Raw genomic sequence first — 26,641 nt, 5'->3', positions numbered from 1 at the left:
GTGAAAGCATTTCAGTATGTTGTGTGAAAGCATTTCAGTTGAAACGGAAGCTGGTTGAAGTCTCCAGTCCAGTTGGTGGCAGTAGTGCACCTCAAGAGACCGAGTGTGGGCGAGAGAGAACGAGTGTGCGGGTAAAGGATCAAATAAACATACTGAACCATTTTAACTTGTACGGTAGCGTTAAGTTGAGGTATCCTGCAGTTTTTAAATATGCCTAAAAACTTTTATTATCAATTAAAAACTATTGTATGGAGTCAAGGGATTGGGGGCGTATACAACTCGCCTGCATGTGTTGCGTCATCAGCTTGAATCGCAGACGCAGACTGAAGTGGAGCTGAATCAGACAAGAGACATGCGGCTGGATCAAAGTTATGGTATGTGCAAATTATTGTTTTCTTTTAATTCGCCAGTATTAAAATGGCATTTAGTTAACTAAATGAACACACTGTAACAAATTTCTGTAGTTTTCACAGCATTATTACTGTAAAATGAGCAAATGCTTACTGTAGAACTTGTATACAGCATGTTGCTGTATATCTGCAAAGCATCATGGTCTTTTTTCAACGGCGGGTAAATTCTACAGTAAAAATATTTTTCCTGTGAATCACAATACAGCAATTTCTAAAGGATTTTTTTCTTCAGCCAAGGAAAGCTACGAGATTCCACACTTTCATCTGAATTTTTACTTCAGAAAGGAAACTTTGCTAATTTAATTCCAAAGTTTACTCTTGTAAAGTCTGTTTGTTCAACTTTAAGAGTGCACTGAGAGAGAATGAGCAGCACACTTCACCGTCTTGTGTGTGCATTTTGTAATTTTATTACCACAAATATATAATTCTGCATGATTTCGATATATTTTCTAGTTTGGCAACATTTTATAACGTCATTAGTTTAGAGAAGGATAATAATTTAATAATAATAGTAATTGGCCGTGTCTCAATGCTTGTTTCAGAATATTAACAATTATAAAGTTGACTGGTATTCTTAGTTAATAGTAAATTGTTTAATATGCTTATGACTTGCGAATCTAATGGTCAGTTAACTTAAATAAACCAGGGTTGATGACGTATGCGAGTGCGACCTCCGCAGTCCGCAGGCTGAAACCAGTCTCTCGAGCTGAAAGAAAACGCAGCTGAGGAGATATGAGGTAAGACTTATCCAGTCTTTAATTTAATTATAGCGTTAGCATTGTGAACCAAAATTAATTTAAAAGTGTGTATTTTTGTATTTATTGGCGCGATATTCGTTTAAATCTCACATTTTTTTCTCTTGCTCGCTTACGTTGCTGCCTGAGGAAACGGAGCGGGCCGATTCGAAAGAAAGCATAACACACATTTTTCATAATTTCACGATTGTTTTACCGTTTCTTGGTCACAAAGTGTAGTTTTAGGACTAGTTCAGTCGAGAATGTATATGTATTATATTTAAATCTGCAGTCGATTGGTAAAGATAGCGCCTGTTTGAACGTTTGCTTAGTGAGATTCGGTACGAATGAGAACCAAAGCATGAGCGGACATCAGTGTTCACTCGCCCCGCTGACCACCGCCCTCTCTGGGCTACATTTCTGACAGATATTCCCTGGCTCTCATGTTGGCCTTGTTTGTTTTTGATGGTCAAAATGAGATCAAATCAGCAGTATTTGGTGTCATAATGAAACTATTAATCGTTTTCTTATTCATATTTAGTGTCTTTTGTGTTTGTTATTGTTTTGGCGCGAGGTGAAAGTTAATAAAACTATAATTTTACAATGTTACTATGCTTTCCCATTTATTCTTAACGCGATTACACCTTGTTCTTGTCAGTACTATATAAAACGGTTATTTATCAGTGTCAGAGAGATGTTTTTGCATGCTGCTTTTAAATATATCAGTGGCAATATCTCATAACATGTTTTAATAGTCAGGTCACGATAAAGTAAATGATCAATGTCCACATTTAAAAGCTGCGGTGCTTACCTGCAGTTCCACGGGGTTTTCGCGTTGTGATAAGAGATATTGCTTCAGAAAAAAATAGTTTACATTCCTCTTTCCAAGTGTTAATCGTCCACACGTTGTGACAAGACATAACTCCCATTAAAGGTGCAGTGTGTAATTTTTAGAAGGATCTCTTGACAGAAATGCAAAATAATATACAAAACTATATGATCAGGGGTGTATAAAGACCTTTCATAATGAATGAAATGTGATGTGTTAATTAACTTAGAACGAGACTTTTTATCTACATACACTGAGGGTCCCGTTACATGGAAGTCGCTGATCTTTGACGGAATAGTCGCTTCCGATTGGGATTCACAGACTGATTTACGAGTTATAGGCTTGTCGCGATAGTCTGTGAAACGGTGATTACTGGTGCTTCATCCTCTCACCGTTTAGATCACTTGCCCACCGCGACACCGTCTTTCACCAACGTTTTGATATTTTTCTTGTAATTAAATCATTTAGTTTCGTTAGAGAGAGCAAACACTTACAACTGAATGGTCTTACTCGTTTTTGTCATAATATTTATTGGGCCGGGCGTATGCAAGCGCTGCATTTGAACAGTTGCGTGATTCAAAAGTGAAAGTAAAATGCGCACGTCTGCATGAGCATTTATAAGCCCCTCCCACACGGTGATATCGGTATCATCGGATTTGTCACGTGCTGATTAACCGGTGGGAAAATTCTGTCACCGCAGCAACCCTAACGAGCTAGTGAACTAATGAGTCGGCGCATCTGTGTTTGTCTGTGTTTGCGTGCAGTTTTTCCATTCAGAGATGAGCCTGTTTAAAGGACCTCCATTCACTAGGTGGCGGAATGATACGAAAGGTGAAGCGGTTACTGTGCCGTTATCCAGGCCCGGATTGGCCATAGGGAGAACCGGGAGGATTCCCGGTGGGCCGGTCTGTTTTTTTTTGGCCACGAGGGCCGGTTTTGTCATGCCACCGGGAAGACGCGTATTTGCGGGTGAGAGATGTCCCCGCCGCTTTATGCACAAGTTGATTGTGTCCCGAGTCCCGACCACTTATTGGAAGAATTCTTGCATTAGGGTTCATTGACATCTAAAACGCATGGGAAACGCAGGACGTGCCGCTGTCTTCTGGTTTTCAAAGCGCTTACTTGAACACGAGTTTTGTTTCAGACGCGTCTATATTGATTGCGCTTGCCGGCCGCGCGTCTATATTTAAAATAAACTTGAGCGCGTCTTTTGAGTGCGCTTGCCGGCCGCGCGTCTATTATATTTTAAATAAACTTGAGCGCGTCTTTTGAGTGCGCTTGCCGGCCGCGCGTCTATATTTTAAATAAACTTGAGCGCGTCTTTTGAGTGCGCTTGCCGGCCGCGCGTCTATTATATTTTAAATAAACTTGAGCGCGTCTTAATACAAACGGGCTGGCCTCTAAACGTATTTTTTTTATCCAAGTCATAGATGAATTCTCTATGAATAGTCATTATTCATCGTTTATTGCAAGAGGAACAAAAATCTATTTGATGCAAAACTCATTAGTTTCAAAAGTATATCCATGATGTTTTCTTTTTTTAACACAATGTAGGCCTACGTTATTTAGCAATAGACATGATCTAAGTACTAAAAAAAAGATACAGATTATTTCCATTTGTTTCCAATGCATAGGCCTACTTGATAAATCTTGCTTGTGTATTGTATATCAGGGGTTTCCAAACGTTATCAACCCAACAGTTAATCTCAAGACTCACCATTTTTTAGAAATAGAAATATAGAGGAAAATACAAACACATTTGTTTCCTTTAGTTTTTGAATAAGTTTACTTTAGTAATATTATGGTCTTATGGTAGGGCTGCATAATTATGGCAAAAATTATAATTGTTTACTGCATTTGCACGGAATATGAAATTATATATTTGAAAAATACAGTGAATTGCAAGGCTGCAGAGAACAGTACACTACTGCAGACTTATACTACTGAGGGTTTAAAGATATTATTTTAATAGTCAGTCGTGAACTAAAGTGGGCCGGTCTAAGGCATGAAACTCCAGGGCTGAAAATGAGTCCCACTCCGGCCCTGCCGTTTTCAGTAGAATATCGCATAGCTCTTAGCCAATCAGATTCGAGAACCAGAAAGAACTGTTGTATAAATTAATATATCAAACATGTTAAAGTGCACAGAAACCATGCAACAGGAAGAAGCTGTTTTTCTCTTGGTTGATGCAAGTTATTTTTGTACAGTATTGACACACTTTTACTCTTATGAATATTGTACTTGTGATTTCTAAAAGTTATTTTTTTGTTTGTTTATTTTGTGTTACAGGAAACTTCCACCTACAGTAAGCAGATGCTGAGGCCCAGATTTCCATGCTAAGCACTCCAAGGCTCATCATGCTCGGTATGATCCCAGCACTCAACATAATAGATGCCAATTTAAGGGGTTACTTCATCTATAAAGCGTATTTGTATCAAGTCACTGTGTGAACAAAGTTTTATGTCATCTTGCACGTATATTCCAAAATTCTCTAGTGGTTATTGATCTAATAGGAAAGAAAGAGGTAGTTATGTAGGGCTAGTGTTTTCAATTAATTTTGCTTATGTAAAATAGTAAACCATATCAGATTGAATACTGTGCAATGTCAACTTTTATTTAATATTTTTTAGGAGAGTCCAATCTGAGGGCAAAAAATGGATGCTTTCCATCGAGTGCTGAGTTCTCCTTCAATTGAGTGACGGTTGTGATTTCACTTCTGCTCTAGCCTTTTTGCGTCATACTATGTATGAGGCAGCCACTACATTGGGATTTATCCAGAGGTAAGCACTTATTTGTTTTTTTATATAGTTTTGACTAAGAATGGGAACAAATATTTGAGTACTCATTCTTTAACCAACTACCCGATTAGTAAAATACTTCTTAAAGTGTTTTTTTTTTAAATGAACTGTTGTGCTATTGTTAAATATCAAACGTTTAATTTAACTCGCCATGCAAAAGGTAGAAAAGCAGCACAGCTAGTCTAATACAGTGGCAGCCGGTGACTTCTTTTTTCGAGGGCGTTTGTCACAACATGTATGTAGCCCATCATGTGTGTGGTTCGTCATTTCAAAATATGTGTTTGGCGCGTCGAGTGAAACAATACTTTTCCATTCACAAATTAACAAATATTTAGCATAAATTTCACTGTTGTATCACTAACTGTAAACTGTAAACTCCACAAATCACCAACAGAGCATATAAAAAAATTAAAATTGTTTATTTAAAAGTAAATCACTGCGAAGTAAACTTTTATGTATATGTCATCAACCCATCTGTCTTGCTTTTACATTAATAGTCAAATTCTTTCATTACAGGGTAGAGTCCAGCCCAGGAAGTCAACTAGTTCATGTCCAGATTTAAAAGAATAATATTTCTGAAAAAAAGGTCTTGGAGAAAAACAATATTCAGGTTTGAAATCCTGCTGTAAATGTAAATCATTTAACTTTTATGCATTTGTAATTTACCAGAAACTTTTTAATAAATATTGATTGTTTTGTGTGTTCAGAAAAAAAGTGTTTTTGTATGTTCAGAAAAGTGTTGAAATTAAATGAAACATTCACAGAAAAATGTTAACATATTTAAAAAAATGTATATGTTCAGAAAAGTTTTGAGATGTTCACAGAAAAAATGTAACACAAAAAATGTATGCTATGCTATTTTTAATTTATGAATTTTTGTAATTTAAAGTGATAAAATAAATGGCATTTTAGTGACAAACAGTGTCTTCATTTTACAGTACACAAAATAAATGCAGTAATCCCTATTACAGTAGTAGTTATGAAATACAGTACTGTGATTATTACTTTAAAAGAGTTTACAGTAATTTTAATTTTACTGCAATTACATTTACAGTAAGAATACTGTGAAATGAAATACAGCAACTTACTAGCTAATTGCTGCCAGCAAGTTACTGTATTTTTCGCAGGATTCTTTTTACAGTGCACGTTTACTCAAATTAAAGAAGTTAGAGACTAATCAACGCCGTGATTTTATTAGCAGTACACTTGCCGCAGACAAGATAAGTAGAAATAATACTTCTGTACTTTTAAAGCCATGTTTTGATTAGCATTTGTATTACTGTAGTTTCATTACAAAAATCATGGTTAAACTGTAGGCCCATGGTAAATTCGTGGTTACTACGGTTTTTAAAATACCATCGTTAAACTGCTTTAGTGTTTTATGGGTCGTGGCACATCATTATGAGTCCTTTGTTATTGTCACATTAGTTTGTGTTTCTGAGTTTGTAACCGCATGTTTACTCTGTCTCTCACAGGCAGAGGACACACTTTGCATGGCTTGATGGTAAGTGTCTTAGTACTGTAGGAAAGATTGCTTATGCTAACTTGTGTAACCTTTTCATGAACATATAAAATATCTAACAATTCTGTTGTTGTGTGTGTTCCAGGTGTTGTGAACTGGAAGAAATAAAACATTCAAGGCTCCTCAGACAACAATTATTCTCTTTGAAAGTTTTACGTTTGTTGAATTAAAGTTTATTTGACTCCATTTTCATTGTTTTTATTTCATATATTATTTATAATTGTAAAGCAAATTCTTACAACCTGATAGGAAAGCATATGATTTACTAAGAATTTCAGAAAACTTTATTATGAAAATCCTTTTTGGTTTACAAGAAAGAGAAATACCAATCCATGGCCGCGGGAAGTGGGGGTGCTGCAGGTGCTACTGGCGAGAGAGAGATTTTTTTTTAATTGTAATAAAAATATTTTTGCACAATTTATAAATTCCTTATTAATATTTAAGGAAATTATTTTGACACATGAAGGCTATTACGTGTATTTTGTATTTTAATTTCATTACTTTAAAACCTAATCAACACAGATTTGTAAGTTGCGTTGTCTACGTCAGGCAGACAGGCTAGCGGTCGCCGAGTAAAGAGCTTTCCCGCTTATTCCATGCAGCATACATATAGTCTAATCTAATGACAGAAGGAAATATGACACAGAAACGGATTTCAGATTTTTTTTTAAAACCACCAGGAGACGTGATTAAGAAGAACCGTACTGCAACCATGACAACGGAGAGCAGCCCGAATGAGGAGACTGTTTGCCCGCCTATGCCTGCAGTTGCACCGGCCTGCCCAGCACCCGCAACCCAACCAAGCGTGATTGGATTAGACCAGCCCTTCCAGCCAACATGTGGTTTCAAATTTCCTGAACGGCGTTGTGGTAATGAAACTCTCACGTTCTGTGACACCGGCTTGGTTTGCTAGATGGCAGTGGCTGCATTATGTGAAAGAGGCTGATAATATTTTGTGTTTCGTTTGCCTGACGGCAGTCGAAAAAAAAGTCATACCAAGAGACAAATTTAAGAAAGACAACCCTTTCGTGAATGCCGGCTTTTCAAATTGGCGTAAAGCCTCTGAAAAATTTTACGAGCATGAGAGATCAGAGTTGTACAGCGAGTCAATACAAAAGTTGGCCGCTTTGTATGATGTCCCCATATATGCTCACTTATCCAGCGCTCATGCCAGAAAGCAAGCTACTGCGCGACACTGTTTGGAGCTTCTCTTCAGGACCACCCTATTCCTTGGCAGCAAGGGAATTACCTTCAGGGGAGACACAGCACACGAAGGAATACTTTATGAATTGATGCTGGAGCGCACCTATGATCTCTCTGAAGAAAGAAAGTGGATAGAAGGAAAAGACAACTGGATGTCGGACACTATACAAAATGAAATAATTGAAAAGTTTGCAAATGCTATCCAGAGGGAAATTGTTGCCCGCTCATCGCAGTGCCGTTTTTATGGCCTCACAGCCGACGGTACAACTGACATTAGCACCACTGAGCAGTTCTCCTGCAGTCTGAAACATGTTGACAGCAGCTTGGAGCCTCACACTGTGTTTTTGGGATTTTATAACGCCCGGGACAGCACTGGAGAAACTCTTCTCAGTTGCATCAAGGATATATTTTTAAGACTAAATATCCCCATTGAACGCATCACAGGATTTTGTTTTGATGGAGCAGCTAATATGTCAGGGTGTTTTTCAGGCGTGCAAGCTCGGATTAAAGATTTAAACCCGCACTCACTTTATGTGCATTGCAGCAACAACTCACTGGATTTGATTCTCCAAGAAGCCGCGCGTGAAGTGAGCCTTGTGGCCGATACTTTGAACTTTGTTCAGGGTGTCTCATCTGTTATTAGAGAATCATCAAAGCGAAAACAGCTCTACCAATCGTTTTTTGGCTGTGATGAGGTTGCTGTCAACATCTTAGGCCTTTGCCCGACAAGGTGGTGTATCCGTGACATGTCCATTAAACGCGTCATTGCAGCTTACCCCACTCTCCTGACTACACTGCATGAGCTGAAGGATGACAAGAGTGTCAGGGGGACAGTAGAGCAAAGATCGGGGGACTTTACAAACAGGCTTTAAAAGGGAGAACATATTTCGGTCTTTTATGCTGCCATGCCCTGTTCGAGCCCTGTGAAGCAGTTGCCACAAGCCTACAGAGTGCCACAGCAAGTGCGCAAGGTGCACTTGAATGCACAGATGTGCTAAGAGAACAAATAGCCACACTCCGGGATGATGCCGTTATGGACGAGCTGATCAGCAAGGTTGAAACCTGCGCATCACAATCCTCCCTGAAAATGCCAGACACAACCACACCTAGAGTGAGCAAAACCCCAGCTCGCCTTCGTCCAAACTAAAGAGCCAGAGGCAGTGGCGCATGGCGCACAAACAGGGGATTGGAGACGTAGCTTTTTCGAAGCTATTGATGTGATATCGGCGGAGCTGGAAAAAAATTCGATCAGGCCAGTATGAAGCTGGCCGCGAAGCGAGAGAGGGTTGTTATCAAAGCAGCAGAGGGAAGTAGCGTCAATCTGGAGGCCCTTCAGCTCCCGGAGGAGCTTGACACAGACCGCCTTGAACTTTAGCTTAAAATGCTTAGGCCAAGCATCGCCAAGCAGTTTGAGGATGTCACAAAAGACAGAGGGTCTAAGTGTGCCACAGTCCAAGATGTAGCATCATGTTTGTCAAAGCTCCAGCCACAAAGAAGAGCTATGTTTTCAGAGACAGAAAAACTGATCGAGTTATGTCTGTGCCTACCCATCTCTGTTGCCTCATCCGTGCACTTTCTCCACCTTGCGTCTTTTGAAGACATGGGTACGCAGCACCATGACCCAGAAAAGACTCACACACCTTTCGTTGATGTATGCCCACACAGAAATTTTGAAGTCCCTGGACATTCGTCCTCTCATGAGAGACTTTATCTCCACGACCCCTGAACGCACCTCAACATTTGGACACCTGTAACCCGGGCACCACCATACCACCGCCCACCTGGACTTATGTTTTTTGGGGGGTTTTCTTTCTGGTGGGTGTCTGGAAGCCGCCCTTTAGAGGGGGGGCTATGTAACGTGTTCCCTGTGTCCCTGTGTTTTGTTATACTTGTGTTTTGGGTTTATTTTATGTCTCTGTGTACCTGTGTTTAACCTGTGTTCATGTATACCCTTGTTCCTAGTTGTATCTCCCGGTGTTAATTAGTGTCTCCGCCCCCTTGTTTTGTAACCATGGATATTCATTGTGATCATGCTTCTCCCCTTGTGTGTTGTCCTAGTTACTGATTGTTTCTGCTTTGTCATTGGTCTTAGTCATGCATATATACCCTTCTTATTCATTCTGTGTTTGTGGATTGTTGTTTGATGTAGCTTGTCCCTTGTGTTCCCTAGTTCATGTTTTGTTGCCTTTTTTCACTTTTACACTGGAATAAAACTGCATTTGGATCCGTACCTTGCCTCATCTTGTCTCACCCGTGACACATCCATTAGCTGCTGCTAAATTTATTTAAACAGTTTCAATAATAAACTACAGCCCTGATCTGTACAGCACTTTTATTTTACCTTTCACGTGTCTCTGTTTAAAATGTACATTTATTTACTTCGAATGTTCATATCTTAAATTCTGTTTTCTATAATAAATATTCTCTGATTCAGATGTATTTAGTACTTCATCACCTTATTGAAATTCCACCTTTGTGTTTGTTACTATTGCGTTTAATGTATATGCTTGGCAATATTGTGACTACAAACAATCATGCCAATAAAGTACCTTTAAATTGAAAATAATACCAAACATGATACAATTATTTGTTGAGAAACAAAAGTTGTATTAGTAATATCAGAAGTGCTTTTCCAGGAGAGTTTGTCCCTAGTATGTATCCGGTTGTTAAGTCTTTCACAACATACTGAAATGATTTCACACAACATACTGAAATGCTTTTCAGTTGTGTGTGTGAGAGCATTTCAGTTGTGTGTGTGAAAGCATTTCGGTTGTATGTGTGAGAGCGTTTCAGTTGTGTGTGTGAGAGCGTTTCAGTTGTGTGTGTGAGAGCGTTTCAGTTGTATGTGTGAGAGCGTTTCAGTTGTGTGTGTGTGAGAGCGTTTCAGTTGTGTGTGTGAGAGCGTTTCAGTTGTGTGTGTGTGAGAGCGTTTCAGTTGTATGTGTGAGAGCGTTTCAGTTGTGTGTGTGTGAGAGCGTTTCAGTTGTGTGTGTGAGAGCATTTCAGTTGTATGTGTGAGAGCATTTCAGTTGTGTGTGTGAGAGCGTTTCAGTTGTGTGTGTGAGAGCGTTTCAGTTGTGTGTGTGAGAGCGTTTCAGTTGTATGTGTGAGAGCGTTTCAGTTGTGTGTGTGAGAGCGTTTCAGTTCTGTGTGTGAGAGCGTTTCAGTTGTGTGTGTGTGAGAGCGTTTCAGTTGTGTGTGTGAGAGCGTTTCACTTGTGTGTGTGAGAGCGTTTCAGTTGTGTGTGAGCGTTATATTTTCAATTGTATGTATGAGAGCATCTCAGTTGTGTGTGTGAGACCATTTCAGTTGTGTTTGTGAATGTAATATTTTCAGTTGTGTGAGAGCGTTTCAGTTGTGTTTGTAAAAGCATTTCACTTGTATGTGTGTGAGCATTTAATTATAGTATGTGAATGAATTTGGTTTCATTTGTGTATGTGAGAGGAAAAGCACATGCACACACATGGCAACTCTAAAGAAAGTCCCCAGGAGCACCCCACATGAATTGGTGCGTGCACGTGTCAGTGTGACTGCTGCGTTGCTTTTTCAAACGTGAATTGGGTAGCTACATTGCATATAGATCCATTTTGCCGCGATTATCTTTGTAAAGGAATACACTAGTTAACTGCTAAAAATGTAAACTTGAGATTTACACAGGGGCACAAAAGATTTACACTGGGGCACGTGCCCCAGTAAAAGGGGTCTAGCGACGCCCCTGTGTTATGATATGCAACATTAAATCAGATTCAACGGTCATTGCTCCAGCCAGACCTTAAACTAGTAGTTTAATACTAAATTATCTGAATTGATTTGGATTGTTCAAAAACACTATCTATAAATATAAAGCAAGTTTATACTGTATGTTTACATTTCCCATAAGATTTTCTCATGCTGCTGTTTGTGCCGTTTATGGATCTCATCAAACAAAGTTTTCTGTTCAACTGTTCTGATTACAGCAACAGCACTAGCGAACATCTGAGTTTCACATCATAAATAGTGGATATACAGTACACACTTATCATCTGTTATATGTACTTGTGGCCAATTGAACAATAGATGTGCAAAACAAAAATGAACAAACACACTAATGTCCCTTATTCATATATATAACATAATAACACATTCATTTCTGTTTCACACACACAAACAACGCTATATGCACACAAGCTATCTTACACAAACATTATTCATTCATATATCATGAGATAAAGATTCAAACTCTGAGAGGAGCATGAAAAGATTTTGTAAAAATACAGGATGAGCAAATGACTTGATCCTGTAGACAATGTGAGAGTAATTGATGTGTAGTTAAATCCATAGAGAGAAAATAATACTCACAGAGAACTAGAGATAGAGAAATCAACTCCATACTGATCTACTGATGATTGACACTTAAACATTAAACACTCTGTGATAAAACCTCAAGACTTCCTCTGTGAAACAATGTACCTCCACTCAGGGGCGTGGCATAAGGTCCCGGGCCCTATGCAAAGGCAGTCCTGATGGCTTGGCAACGCCTCCAGGACTTAAAGTGAAAAAAAATCCTGAGCCTGAACTTTCTGTGGCTCAACCAGGACTTTTACCAAGCCCGTTTTTTTCTATTAACCAATTCAAAAACAAGCTCCATGTTTCGGAAGTTTACTGCACCAAGTGCCTAAAGCAGGGGTCTCAAATTGGCTTTGGGCCATTTCTGAGATGGACATCTTGTCGGAGGGCCGCAGAGCTATTTTAACATAAAACAGATTATTTCTGTATATGTACGGCATTTAAATTCTGTTATTAAACAAATAATAATAATACATAAAAATATAAACAGTGCTTTCAATCTATTTTATACTTTATTTATAAGAGTAAGTAAATCTTTTCTTAGCCTTATCTTAAATTAATACATATAATAATAATAAATACAAACTTTTTCTATTAAAACCTTGCACTAAACTAAAAATTAAATTCCTGAATACATTTATGAACTATTATAGCCTATACAGGGCTCAACATAAAGGACTGCCGGGTGGCCCGGGGCAAGCGTGAGAGACGTTCGGGCCAGTACAAAGTATTGTCACTTGCCCCATCGGGCCAGTGCTTTGCCCTTATTCACTAAAATATATTTTCATCAATGTATATTATATAACATCTTGGAAGCAGACGTTTTTAATTGAGTAAAACACGTCGAAAGAAACAGTTCAATATTTTGCACAGTTTGCTGTCAGTTTACAGGTAAAGCAGAAAAGTTGGGAACCTTTTTTTGTTGGAACATGTCTGTTGTATATGTATACAATATTTGACTTTTGAATTATTATTTTTAAATATGTGACACTGACTTTTTTATTGGGGCCAATGAAAATTTTGGCAGGGCAAGTGAAAACCTGAACCACTGGCCCGACCGGGTTAGTATAAAAAATTATTAACGTTGAGCCTATGGTAGAGAAATTTTGAGTGTTTTATCTTAAGCTTAGTATAAATGTTTTATATAAAGTATACTTTTAATGTGTTTTATGGTTGAGGTCTAAATGAATTAAGTTGTCTCTCTGTTGCTTGCACATAACAGTGTTTTTCCACAGCTAGGCCTGGAAGGGGGACGTGTGACCTTGATAAGAATAGCAAGATAGCTTTATGATGCATTAGAAAACAAAGGCACTGTGTTTTACCAGCAATGGCTGTCTTTTTGTGTAGCAACTTAAAGGTCGCAAAGATACAGGCACAGTACAAACAGATTGTTCGAATGGGAAGGCTACTAAAACTGGGACACTATTTAAATCACTGAAATACTCAGAACGGGGTCATTGTCATAGTCATTGTCATCATCATTTTACCAATACATGTTTATACACCCATATGACCAGTATTGTGCTTCAAGCTGTCTGACACAATTTTACATCTCAACCGTCTCTGATTCTCCTGAAAAAATCCACGACATTATTGGCGCTGTGAAGCAGGGTAACAAGAGAGAACATTGGACAACCAAGTGGGATCGTTCAGAGGCCGTTCACGGTCGGGTGGGGATGTTCTCCATCCTGAGTCGATTGTTTCGTCTTTGTGGGTGTTAAACTGCTAAGGCTGGCCAGCCGCTTGCTTCTTAAATTAAGGTAAGCAAAGCGTTATGGCATTTTTTCACCTGCATTGATGAGATTTTTGACTCTGTTTGGAAAACACAGACAGCTCGGCATTTTCATTTGAATTCCTGAATTCTCTCTGTAACTCATAAACGAACTAATATTGCGATTAATGAGAAGGGACTTGTGGATGATATTACAAGATAAATTATCTCTAATAGGGAAACCTAGTCTTCTGAGTAAAGTGTACTCTTATCTGAGGGTCAAGAGGACCCACCTGTGAAACAGTTGATAGAAATTAATATTAACATAGCCAAGAGGGCGTTGACTGTTAATAGCCAAGAGGGCATTTAATTATACTAAATTTTGCTGATTTTATGGACTCATACTAAAACATTAATTTTGAAACTAAATTTTGTAAAGCCAGTGGGCTGATTTAAATAGATTATCTGAGATTAGTACGGATTATCTTTTTAAAGGAAAGAAAACCAGTGGGTTTGATTGTTAGTTGTTTTTTGATGTAACTGGTTAAGTTACAAAACAAAAGTGAGAGAGATTTTTGTTGAGGGAGAACCAATGGGTTGCTTAAATGAGTATTTGAGAGTAATTTATCGATGAACTATGATACTATAAATTGCTCTATGAAACAAATACGAAGAGTTTGCATAGTTTGTGTACCAAGGTGCTTAGAACGTGCAAACGAGGGTGAGCGAGAGAAACTAAAGTGAGGGAAAAACCAGTGGGTTGCTTGAGTGAGTGTTTATGAGTGCCTCTATCAATGAATTATGATACTATAGAGAGCTCACTGATAAGGACACAGTGTTCAAGGGTGCTTTATCGATGAACTTTGATACTATAAAGTATTCTTTGAGATGAAAACAGTGTTTAAGGGTAATTTATCGATGAACTATGATACTATAAATTACTCTATCAAATAAACACGGGAGAGACAAGGGAAAAATCTTCGGTCCAACTTAAAGTTAAGAAAGTGTTTATTAATTGTTGCATGGTGTAACCCTTATTTTCTGTTGTAATACTCCAGTCTCTTTGGCGTGGATAAACATAAATAAAGTAAGGGTTACACCGGTAATAATTCACGTTTCATGTTTATTCTGAAGCATCGGCAGAGAAGCACGAACAGCTGCCTAACGCACACACTCTACAAACTTTACGCTCTCTATCTTTGTTTACACATGCGCACTTCCCTTAAAGGGGCAGATGCACCAAAAAGTATTACATAGAAATATATGCACAAGGCATATGAAAACATTTCTAAACAACTCTTAGTGTTGGAACATAAATTATTTTCCCTTTTTGTTTTTATAAATCATAAATCAAAATAATAAAATAATGATTTAACAAATTCAAGGTTACACATGGTAAGGATTTACACTAAAGTAAACTCGCTCTTGGTGGCTCGGGACTTGACGGCCCGACTGGACTGTTTAAGTTGATTTTCAATAAAGCAGTGTTGAATTTTTTGCTTCTGGGCCCTCTATGTTTCAGAACCAGTGCTTAGGTAAGCCACGGGCGTTTAGCTAAATAAATGCTCAATGCTTAAATAGTTAATCGTAAATCGTTGGAATATGCTTATGACTTGCGAATGTTATGCTTATTTAATTGAAATAAAACAAGCTTAATGACATATGCAGCCTGCATATCCGACCTCTGGAGGATGCAGCCTTCTGTTTGAGAGACGGCCGATTGTAATACAGTTAGATTGAATAACGTAATTCCATCTTAAAATGTACAAAACTGATGGAAAAAACACAGTCATTTTATCTTCCCAATTAACGCAAGTTAAAAAAGTGTGTGAATTCTTCTGGCCCGCAGATATATAGATGCCCACCCATCAAAAACACTTTCTGCCTCCGCCACTGGGTAACTTATATTTTTATTTGTTAATGTATGATAAAGTCATGACTTTACTAAGGGGGCACATCATTTCTAACTCATCGTTAACTACTCATAAACTAACATAAATTCATGATTTATTAATGTATGATTAGGTCATGACTTTACTTGAGGGGGCACATCATTACTAACTCAACGTTAATTACTCATAAACTAACAAAAATTCATGATTTGTTAATATATGATTGGGTCATGACTTTACTTGAAGGGGCACATCATTATTAACTCATCGTTAACTACTCATAAACTAACATAAATTCATGATTTGTTAATGTATGATTAGGTCATGACTTTACTTGAGGGGGCACATCATTATTAACTACTCATAAACTAACATAAATTAATGATTTTTACTGTATTATTGTGTAGGTAATGACATTTCTTGGAGGGGTACATTGTTTAAAAGTTATCAATTACACATTCTATACAAATTCAGCTCATCAAAATCCTAATTTTTGGTGGTTTAAAGGAGAGGAGCAAATGTGAAAATTGGTCAGACATTTGGAAGGGGTAGTAATGGCTTAAAAGAAGAACAAGACAGATACTGTATGTGCATTTTGATAATAAGCCAGTTCACACAATAACCATCGTCTGTAGGCTAACACTGATTTAAATTTAGAAAGAATAGCGTCTGTCACTCTTAATGGCAGCAGTGGAACTAATTTTAATTATTAATCCATAATTGCACATTTAATGATTAAGGTTAACTGTAAATGTTGCAAGAAATCCAGTGCCATTCAATGTTTTTAGCTCAGCTGCAGGAGCAAATGTATAAACAGTTTTGCATTACAAACCCAAACATTTTGCATTAACAAAAGTTATTTTCGTTCTTCTAGAGAGCTTGTTTGGGTACGCAAAGTGTTAATTAATGCATTAACTAACAAACATGTATTAATGTGTAGTTAAGGTGGCTGTAATTCATGCATGAATTCATATGACTCATAACATAGTTACGGTTGGTTATTGATTAGTAAATAGCTTAACTCATCATTAGTTCATATTAAACTGATTATTAATTTATGTATTAGTACATGATTATTCATGTACTGTTATTAGGGGTCAAGCCCAGAATGGGCGAAGACCCCTATAGGCTCTGTGCACAATATGGCGCCCGCTGACGTTTCGAACTTGACTGTGAGGCTCAGTACTTCCGGTGCGGTGATCTGACAGCGAGAGCGGTAGACAGAGAGACAACAGCGACCGAGTTCAACAAACAGCGACAAAAAGATATGTTTAGAGAAAGGCGATTGGCCTTCCAACGGGTAAAAAAGTCAGCATTAGATTGTTGTGTTCCCATTCGTCACGTTATAATAACGCAGAGATACGTTTTCAGTCCTGTATATACTGCGGAAAGTCAAGATCCATAGGGACAGCTTCAACCCTACCTGTATGTGCGTGTAGCTGGCATCTTTCGTAGTGACTACTAAGGGGCTGAGGAGATTAATAAAAGAAGCAAACCGGTTCTCTTACACTGGACTTGACTCTTTTATACTTAAAAAACCTTCTAATAATAAATGTATTTCTAAAATGTTTTCATATAAATACTATATGAATGTTTCTATTTGCAATAATTTCTTGTAAATACTAATTAATGTTCTATGATTTTGTTAGACATTTACTTACCAGAATTGATTAATGAAACAATATTTTGTTTACATCTCTCACATTATTAAAAAGATATTTTTCAAACAACAGTATACATGTATATGAACCCTTTAAACCTCATTCTCCAAAACTTATGAGATGGACAGTTACACGTTTCAACTAAGGAAAGTTTAGCATTGCTTTATACACTTGACCTGATAGCATTAAGAGGAAGCCACACATAGAGCACATTAAAGTAATATATTTATTAAAGAGGAAAAATGTAGTGCATATTAATCAAATTACATGCCATAAGTGATTCAAACATCCATGTAAATAATCTCCCTTATGGTTATTATAGCCACCTCACAGTCTCTCAGTAAATGTGTTGTATGAAAAAATCCTCCTCTGCAAAAACACCAAAATCACATCACTGCAAGTGATGGCTGGCCTTGCACCTGCCAGTAGTAGCTGTGAGAATTTCATCGTTACACAGGCATTTTCAAGGAGCTACAGTCTACATGGCTCTTTGCGTTGGGACATTTTTTCTTTTCCGGCAGGGTGGGCTCTCAGTCGGGTGCTCTTCCAGCCACACAGGAACAGTCTGCCACTGAAATGTCAACTGGTGAGCAGTCGTCAAAGACAATCTAAACATTAACACAATATATGTCATTTTCACATTCAGAATCAGGACACAATTTCAATACTTCACAGAAAATGAGTAAACTGATCAGGTAAGAAGTAGTGGGCCAGTTATGGAAATAGGCTAAATCATGTCAGGTTATCAATTGCATAACACTGTAAACAATACTGTAATCTAAGGACACCCAAATAAATCACCTGTCTCAATTTACAATTTCATATTGTTTTATAAAAATACTGAAAGCAAAATCAGTACTGGAATACCAATGAACCTTAAAGATAACTGACTGTACATGGTTTGTAATAACCATACAGTAAATAACAGCAGCCGTCAGAACCAAGTTCTGTGGTTTCCATGAAAGCTATGTGTATGTTAAGGTAATTTATTCGTCATTTTGCATCTCATGGTTGCAAAACGGAAAAAAAAGAAATAACCTAGTCATGTCATACTACACACAAATAGCTGCTAACGTTAAGATTCGATTTGCAAATGTTACAATACATGCAACCTGTTGCAAAACACCAGCCAGATAGGCCTATTAGAATCCTACGTTACAGGTTAACGTTATCTCCCTTAGGTAAATCAAAACTACAAAACATAAACCTGATTAAGGGTTTGAACTGATGAACACTTTTTTTACTCCTACTCGGAGGTTCTCGTAGCCTGTAGCAAATAGCCCTGACGCTGACGCTCACCCTCCCTTATGAATCTTTGTTTGAAACTGTGAGGGTTTGGACATCATCCATCATGTTATGCATACACGTAATCGTAAATCATCAAAACCCATTGCACAGGATCAAATAGCCTGTCAAGTTGTCAAAGTCAGTCAGTACTAACGTTTGCAAACTGTTAGCGCTAGCTAGTAAGGCAGTTAGCTTATGCTATTACTTACCTTGATAGTTGTCGATGTAACTTAATAATCCTTTTCCTTTTTGCTCCTCGGGGCTGAGCATGCCGCTTGTACTAGCCGGTGATCGTCGGTAATTGTTAACTTTGGTAGATCTTGCAGAAATTGGGTGTAAAACAGCGTCATGATTCATATCATCCTTACTCCATATCTTAAGACCGGAAACGGTCGGCCCTACACTCAAGGCGGCGGAAGTAGAACTCCTTAGTTGCGTGCACAGAGCCTATTGTATCCGTTAGTTTTCTTTTTCTTTTTCTTTTTAAATATTATTCTTCTTCCTGTTCCATTGCGGTCTATGGCAGCCCATAGAACCGTACATAGGAAAGTTATGAAATTTGGCACACTGACAGAGGACAGCCCAAATAGTATCCACAGCAATTTTGGAATCTCTCTCTCAAACCCGCTAGCGCCACCAACAGTCCAAAGTTGCACTTACGTTTTTGCTTATAACTTCTGATCCGTAAGTCCTAGAAACGAAATTCTTGTTTCCTCTGATTCCTTGGCTCAAGACGATTCGACTGGACCCTATGACGTCATTTTCCGTCATGAAAATTTTTCCGCCATTTTGAATTATTGGTAAAACCTACTTTTGCGAACTCGTCCTAGGGTTTTTGCCCGATTGCCACGAAAATTGGTATGCAGCATCTAGAGACACTCACGGCAAAAAGTTATTAAAAGAATTTCGATAAACCAATCCGTTGTCGTATAGCGCGTCAACGCATTTTACATAGAGGGCAAAAAAACAGATTTTAGGCTGTATCTTCTCCAAACTTAGGCCTATTGACAAAAATCTTGGTACTTGAGATGCCAGTCAGGAACTGAGGGAGCATGCACAGTTTCGTTGCAGCGCCACCTAGTGGCCAGACAAATGTTTTATAGGCCTATAACTTTGGCTATGATCATCGTATTTACAAGGGACTTGTTTCTTTGGAGTTCTGAATAGTTGCCGAGTCCAACGATACCAAACATGCCAGGACTCGCCTTACGGTTAACCCTGTGAGGCAAAATAGCGCTTAAAAAACACGCGCGAATATCTCCGCGAGCGTAATTCTGATCGACTCAAAAACACCATAGGAAGAAACTAACCTTACCTTCTGAACAAAAAGTTCTATTGGCATTATATTAAAATTTTCATCAGAAATGGCCGAAAAATGCAAAAAACGAAAAATTACCTTTAAATTTTGTATTTTTTACACATAAATGGTTATAACTTCGCAACGAAAAGAGATTTTTTCACCAGATTTTACACGCTGATGTACGACCACAGTCTGAGGCTACACAAAAAAATTGCTTGCTTGCACCACTAGTTGGCGTTATAATTGAACAAAACCTGTGATATCAAGCCAGCCCTATGGTCATACAACTGTTTCTTCACTAAATTAAAGTGTATAGTCATAAAACTAGCTAGATGTAACACAATCATGACCTGATGTTGCATGCACAATTTTGTCATTGCGCCACCTACTGGTTTTGAGATAGAAATATGGTATTTTTGCCTAAAACTACTGCAATAACACATCTAAAACCATGAGTCATCATGGATTATTCCTTTCATGGCTTTGACTATGATCACTGGTGGTTGCCAATTCACTCCCTAGCAACCATTGAGAATACCTTACTAACCGTTTTTGCAAAAGCTATATCTCTGCATCAGAACATTGTAGAGACACGGGGATGGTCTCTTTTGACTAATTAGGGCCCGAGCACCGAGGAGCAGGCCAGAATGGCCTGCACCGTGGGTGCAAAGCCCTATTGTTTTTGCTTCGTTTATTATTATTAGGGCCCGAGCACCGAGGAGCAGGCCAGAATGGCCTGCACCGTAGGTGCGAAGCCCTATTGTTTTTGCTCGGATTTATTCTTTTTTTTTTTTTTTATTATTAGGGCCCGAGCACCGAGGAGCAGGCCAGAATGGCCTGCACCGAAAGGTGCGAAGCCCTATTGTTTTTGCTCGGATTATTATTTTTATTTTTATTAGGGCCCGAGCACCGAGGAGCAGGCCAGAATGGCCTGCACCGAAAGGTGCGAAGCCCTATTGTTTTTGCTCGGATTTATTTTTTTTTTTTTTTTTTTTTTTTTTTTTTTATTATTTTTTTTTTTTTTAACACTTTTGGGCATTTTGGGTGCCTTAACATACTCGAAAACTCTTGAAATTTGGCACAGACGTCAGAGTCGTCCGTCATTGCGAACAGGCAAAGGCTGGAACACGGGCGTGGCACGGGGGCTCTGAAGCGCCCCCTGTAATGCAAAAACAAACAGGAGTGCGCAGATCGGGCAAACATGTACGCACATTTACGAAAGTTGGTACACATATAGATCTCATCGACCCGAACAACTTTCGCCCTCTAACATTTTAGCTCCGCCCAACAGGAAGTCCGCCATTTTGGATTGTTTAAAAAATGCATGCCGTGAACTTTTGAATACTCCTCCTAGGGGATTCATGCAAATGACACCAAACGTGGTGATCATGATGTCAAGACATTGGACTTGCTAAATTGCGAAGGGATTTTTGATATCTCGAACGCTGTTGCCATGGCGAAGCGGCAAAGTCATGGTGAAATCAGAGAAACAGGAAGTGTCTAATATCTATGGCAAAAAATATCTTATTGTGATGACACACGGGGTGTTTGTTCGTCTGAAGATTCCGATCGCATCGATGCACCTATTGTGACTCCTGGGTATAGCGCCACCACCAGGCGGCAGGAAGTGTGTCATTTACAAAGCTGGATTTTTTTGAAAGTTCCATGCAATGTTCTTTTAAATACTCCTTCTAGGATTTTCATACGATTGACACCAAAAGTGGTCACCATGATGCCGAGACATTGTAGATGATAAATTGCGAAGGGATTTTTGATATCTCGAACGCTGTTCCCATGGCAACCTGTCAAACTTTACTTTCATTTTAAAGGCATATTTAAGCCTTACAGTTTCATGCAGTGAACTTTTAAATACTCCTTCTAGGATATTCATGCGATTGACACCAAAAGTGGTCAACATGATGCTGAGACATTGTAGATGATAAATTGCGAAGGGATTTTTGATATCTCGAATGTTGTTCCTATGGCAACGCGACAAATTTTACTTTCATTTTAAAGGCTTATTTAAGCATTACAGTTGCATGCGATGTTTTTTTAAATACTTTTTCTAGGTAAATAATGTTATTGACACCAGAAGTGGTCAACATGATGCTAAATTGCGAAGGATTTTTGACATCTCGAACGCTGTTCCCATGGCAACACGTCAAACTTTACTTTTATTTCAGGCATATTTAAGGCTCTTGGCGTGCTTAGATTAAATTTAAATTTGGCACACACATCAGAGTTGTCGGCTGTTAAGTGTTGACAAAAAGGTCAGATAAAGGTGTGTCTATTTAGTGTCTCACTAGCGCCCCCGTTTGTCTAAAATGTGGGGTTTCTTTTACCTACAGTACCTAAATGGATCAGTAGCAACATGAAATAGTCCACTGATATTTACCCACTTGATGCCCTTGCCCACCGTGCATCGTTTTTTCGGAGGCACCGTGTAGCGGTAAAAAAACGTGCGAGGGCCCGCCATCGCTGCTTGCAGCTATATTTATTATTATTATTATTTTTTTTTTTTAACATTTTTGGGCACTTTGGGTGCCTAAACATCCTCGAAAACTCTTGAAATTTGGCACAGACGTCAGAGTCGTCGGCCATCAGGTCTGGGCAAAGGCTGAAACACGGGCGTGGCACAGGGGCTCTGTAGCGCCCCCTGTAATGCAAAAACAAACATTGGTGCACAGATTGGGCAAGCATGTACGCACATGTACGAAAGTTGGTACGCATATAGATCTCATCGACCCGAACAACTTTCGCCCTCTAACATTTTAGCTCCGCCCAACAGGAAGTCCGCCATTTTGGATTGTTTAAAAAATGCATGCGGTGAACTTTTAAATACTCCTCCTAGGGGATTCATGAAAATGACACCAAAAGTGGTGATCATGATGTCAAGACATTGGACTAGCTAAATTGCGAAGGGATTTTTGATATCTCGAACGGTGTTGCCATGGCGAAGCGGCAAAGTCCTGGCGAAATCAGAGAAACAGGAAGTGTCTAATATCTATGGCAAAAAATATCTTATTGTGATGACATGCGGGGTGTTTGTTCGTCTGAAGATTCCGATCGCATCGATGTGCCTATTGTGACTCCCGGGTATAGCGCCACCACCAGGCGGCAGTAAGTGTGTCAGTTACAAAGCTGGATTTTTTTTGACAGTTCCATGCAATGTTCTTTTAAATACTCCTTCTAGAAAAATCATGCAATTGACACCAAAAGTGGTCAACATGATGACGAGACATTGTAGATGATAAATTGCGAAGGGATTTTTGATATCTCGAACGCTGTTCCCATGGCAACGTGTCAAACTTTACTTTCATTTTAAAGGCATATTTAAGCCTTACAGTTTCATGCAGTGAACTTTTAAATACTCCTTCTAGGATATTCATGCGATTGACACCAAAAGTGGTCAACATGATGCTGAGACATGGTAGATGATAAATTGCGAAGGGATTTTTGATATCTCAAATGTTGTTTCTATGGCAACGCGACAAATTTTACTTTCATTTTAAAGGCTTATTTAAGCATTACAGTTGCATGCGATGTTCTTTTAAATACTCCTTCTAGGTAAATAATGTTATTGACACCAGAAGTGGTCAACATGATGCTGAGACATTGCAGATGCTAAATTGCGAAGGAATTTTTGACATCTCGAACGCTGTTCCCATGGCAACACGTCAAACTTTACTTTTATTTCAGGCATATTTAAGGCTCTTTGCGTGCTTAGATTAACTTTAAATTTGGCACACACATGAGAGTTGTCGGCTGTTAAGTGTCGACAAAAAGGTCAGATAAAGGCGTGTCTATTTAGTGTCTCACTAGCTCCCCCATTTGTCTAAAATGTGAGGTTTCTTTTACCTACAGTACCTAAATGGATCAGTAGCAACATGAAATAGTCCACTGATATTTACCCACTTGATGCAAATGCCCACCGGGCATCGTTTTCTCGGAGGCAACGTGTAGCGGTAAAAAAACGTGCGAGGGCCCGCCATCGCTGCTTGCAGCTATATTTAGGGCCCGAGCACACCGGGGTGTGAGGACCCTATTGTTTTTGCTCCGTTTATTAGGGCCCGAGCACCGAGGAGCAGGCCAGAATGGCCTGCACCGAAAGGTGCGAAGCCCTATTGGTTTTGCTCGAATTTATTATTATTTTTTTTTTTATTTTTATTTTTTTTAACACTTTTGGGCATTTTGGGTGCCTTAACATACTCGAAAACTCTTGAAATTTGGCACAGACGTCAGAGTCGTCCGTCATTGCGAACGGGCAAAGGCTGGAACACGGGCGTGGCACGGGGGCTCTGTAGCGCCACCTGTAATGCAAAAAAAAACATTGATGCACAGATCGTGCAAACATGTAAGCACATGTACGAGAGTTGGTACGCATATAGATCTCATCGACCCGAACAACTTTCGCCCTCTAACATTTAAGCTCCGCCCAACAGGAAGTCAGCTATTTTGGATCGTTTAAAAAATGCATGCGTTGAACTTTTGAATACTCCTCCTAGAGGAATCATGCGATTGACACCAAAAGTGGTGAACATGATGTCCAGACATTGGACTTGCTAAATTGCGAAGGGATTTTTGATATCTCGAATGGTTCTGCCATGGCGAGCCGACAAAGTTGTGGCGAAATCAGAGAAACAGGAAGTGTCTAATATCTAAGGCAAAAAATGTCTTATTGTAATGACACGCGGGGTGTTTGTTCATCTGAAGATTCCGATCGCATCGATGTGCCTATTGTGACTCCCGGGTATAGCGCCACCAGCAGGCGCCAGGAAGTGTGTCAGTCACAAAGCTGGATTTTTTTGAAAGTTCCATGCAATGTTCTTTTAAATACTCCTTCTAGGATTTTCATACGATTGACACCAAAAGTGGTCACCATGATGCCGAGACATTGTAGATGATAAATTGCGAAGGGATTTTTGATATCTCAAACGGTATTCCCATGGCAACGCGTCAAACTTTACTTTCATTTTAAAGGCATATTTAAGCCTTTCAGTTTTATACAGTTAACTTTTAAATACTCCTTCTAGGATTTTCATGCGATTGACACGAGAAGTGGTCAACATGATGCCGAGACACTGTAGATGATAATTTGCGAAGGGATTTTTGATATCTCAAACGCTGTTCCCATGGCAACCTGTCAAACTTTACTTTCATTTTAAAGGCATATTTAAGCCTTTCAGTTTTTATACAGTTAACTTTTAAATACTCCTTCTAGGATTTTCATGCGATTGACACGAGAAGTGGTCAACATGATGCCGAGACATTGTAGATGATAAATTGCGAAGGGATTTTTGATATCTCAAACGGTATTCCCATGGCAACGCATCAAACTTTACTTTCATTTTAAAGGCATATTTAAGCCTTTCAGTTTTATACAGTTAACTTTTAAATACTCCTTCTAGGATTTTCATGCGATTGACACGAGAAGTGGTCAACATGATGCCGAGACACTGTAGATGATAAATTGCGAAGGGATTTTTGATATCTCAAACGCTGTTCCCATGGCAACCTGTCAAACTTTACTTTCATTTTAAAGGCATATTTAAGCCTTTCAGTTGCATACAGTTAACTTTTAAATACTTCTTCTAGGATTTTCATGTGATTGACACGAGAAGTGGTCAACATGATGCCGAGACATTGTAGATGATAAATTGCAAAGGGATTTTTGATATCTCAAACGCTGTTCCCATGGCAATGCATCAAACTTTACTTTCATTTTTACACATATTTAAGGCTGACAGTTACATGCTGTGAACCTTTAAATACTCCTCGTATGGGATTCATGCGATTGACACCAGAAGTGGTCAACATGATGCCGAGACATTGTAGATGATAAATTGCGAAGGAATTTTAGACATCTCGAACGCTGTTCCCATGGCAACGCGTCAAACTTTACTTTAATTTCAGGCATGTTTAAGGCTCTTGGCGTGCTTAGTTGAACTTTAAATTTGGCACACACATCCAGAGATGTATAAAGTACTAGGGACCCAGACTTGAGTAAAAGTACAAGTGCTCTATCAAAAAAGTGAGCACACCACTTAAGTGGAAGTACTGAAGTATTAAACATGTTTTGTACTTAAGTATTGCAAGTAGTTTATTTTAAAATATACTACTCAAGTACTGAAAGTAAAAGTACAAGTATTGTGTAATGTAGTTATTAAAGAAAACAGTCAAAAGTTTGAATATAATATTGTATAATATAATAAAGGACACTCACAATTGCTCTGGCTGTAGCAGGAGTACAAGGACAGGAATGTTCAGATTAATTTAACTAATATGGCAATAGAGAATTCAGAATTAATAAAATATTAGTCGATGTAATGGTAATAGGTAAAGGTACAAGATGTTTCAATGTATTTAGGTTTCCTTCTTTCGCGCACACTCGCCCTTTCTTGCGAATTCTCTCTCTCTATCGGTCTCTCTCATGCACTTTGGTTCTCTCTTCACTTCACATTTGTCCACAACCGCGGCTCATATTTGTGAGTGAGAGGGAGGGAGGGGTCCGCTCTTCACTATCTCCTATTGGTTTAGACCACAATCTGTGTGTGTTTCTAATGTGTATCACCGCTCCGGCAGTGATAATGTAGGTTTGGAATGATTCGTAACATTTGAGTGTAACGAGTAACTATGCAGCACATAAAAAATGTATTGGAGTAAAAGTATTAAATTCATCGAAAATATGTACTGAAGTAAAAGTGGAAGTAGGAGAAAAAAATAATACTTCAGTAGAGTACAGATACTGCCTTTTAGTACTTAAGTACAGTAGTGAAGTAGTTCTACTTCGTTACTATACATCTCTGCACACATCAGAGTTTTCGGCTGTTAAGTGTTGACAAAAAGGTCAGACATAGGCGTGTCTCTTAAGTGGCTCACTAGTACACCTGTTTGTCTAAAATGTGGGGTTTCTTTTACCTACAGTCCCCAAATGGCTCAGAAACAACATTAAATAGCCCACTGATATT

At 38.7% G+C, this 26,641-nt stretch overlaps 1 protein-coding gene and 2 long non-coding RNA genes across 3 annotated transcripts in view; 1 reads left to right on the top strand and 2 right to left on the bottom strand.

Annotated features, from left to right (window-relative positions):
- LOC129425551 (Fc receptor-like protein 5) overlaps window positions 1–26,641 on the bottom strand; it is a 199,026-nt gene that overhangs the window by 94,312 nt on the left and 78,073 nt on the right. The gene's annotated exons all lie outside the window — the stretch shown is intronic.
- Window positions 732–5,669, top strand: LOC129436687 (uncharacterized). Its single transcript, XR_012359333.1, has 4 exons — window positions 732–1,147; window positions 4,263–4,337; window positions 4,604–4,753; window positions 5,288–5,669. It is a non-coding gene; the product is annotated as an uncharacterized lncRNA (long non-coding RNA).
- LOC129451056 (uncharacterized) lies at window positions 17,295–18,820 on the bottom strand. Its single transcript, XR_012358995.1, has 2 exons — window positions 18,583–18,820; window positions 17,295–17,694 (listed from the first exon to the last, which is right to left on the bottom strand). It is a non-coding gene; the product is annotated as an uncharacterized lncRNA (long non-coding RNA).

The sequence above is a fragment of the Misgurnus anguillicaudatus genome, chromosome 19 (genome assembly GCF_027580225.2).
Source record: "Misgurnus anguillicaudatus chromosome 19, ASM2758022v2, whole genome shotgun sequence".
In the NCBI taxonomy this organism is placed as follows: Eukaryota; Metazoa; Chordata; class Actinopteri; order Cypriniformes; family Cobitidae; genus Misgurnus; species Misgurnus anguillicaudatus.
Note: the sequence above shows the minus strand (reverse complement) of the source record. Positions and strands in the feature narration are given on the sequence as shown.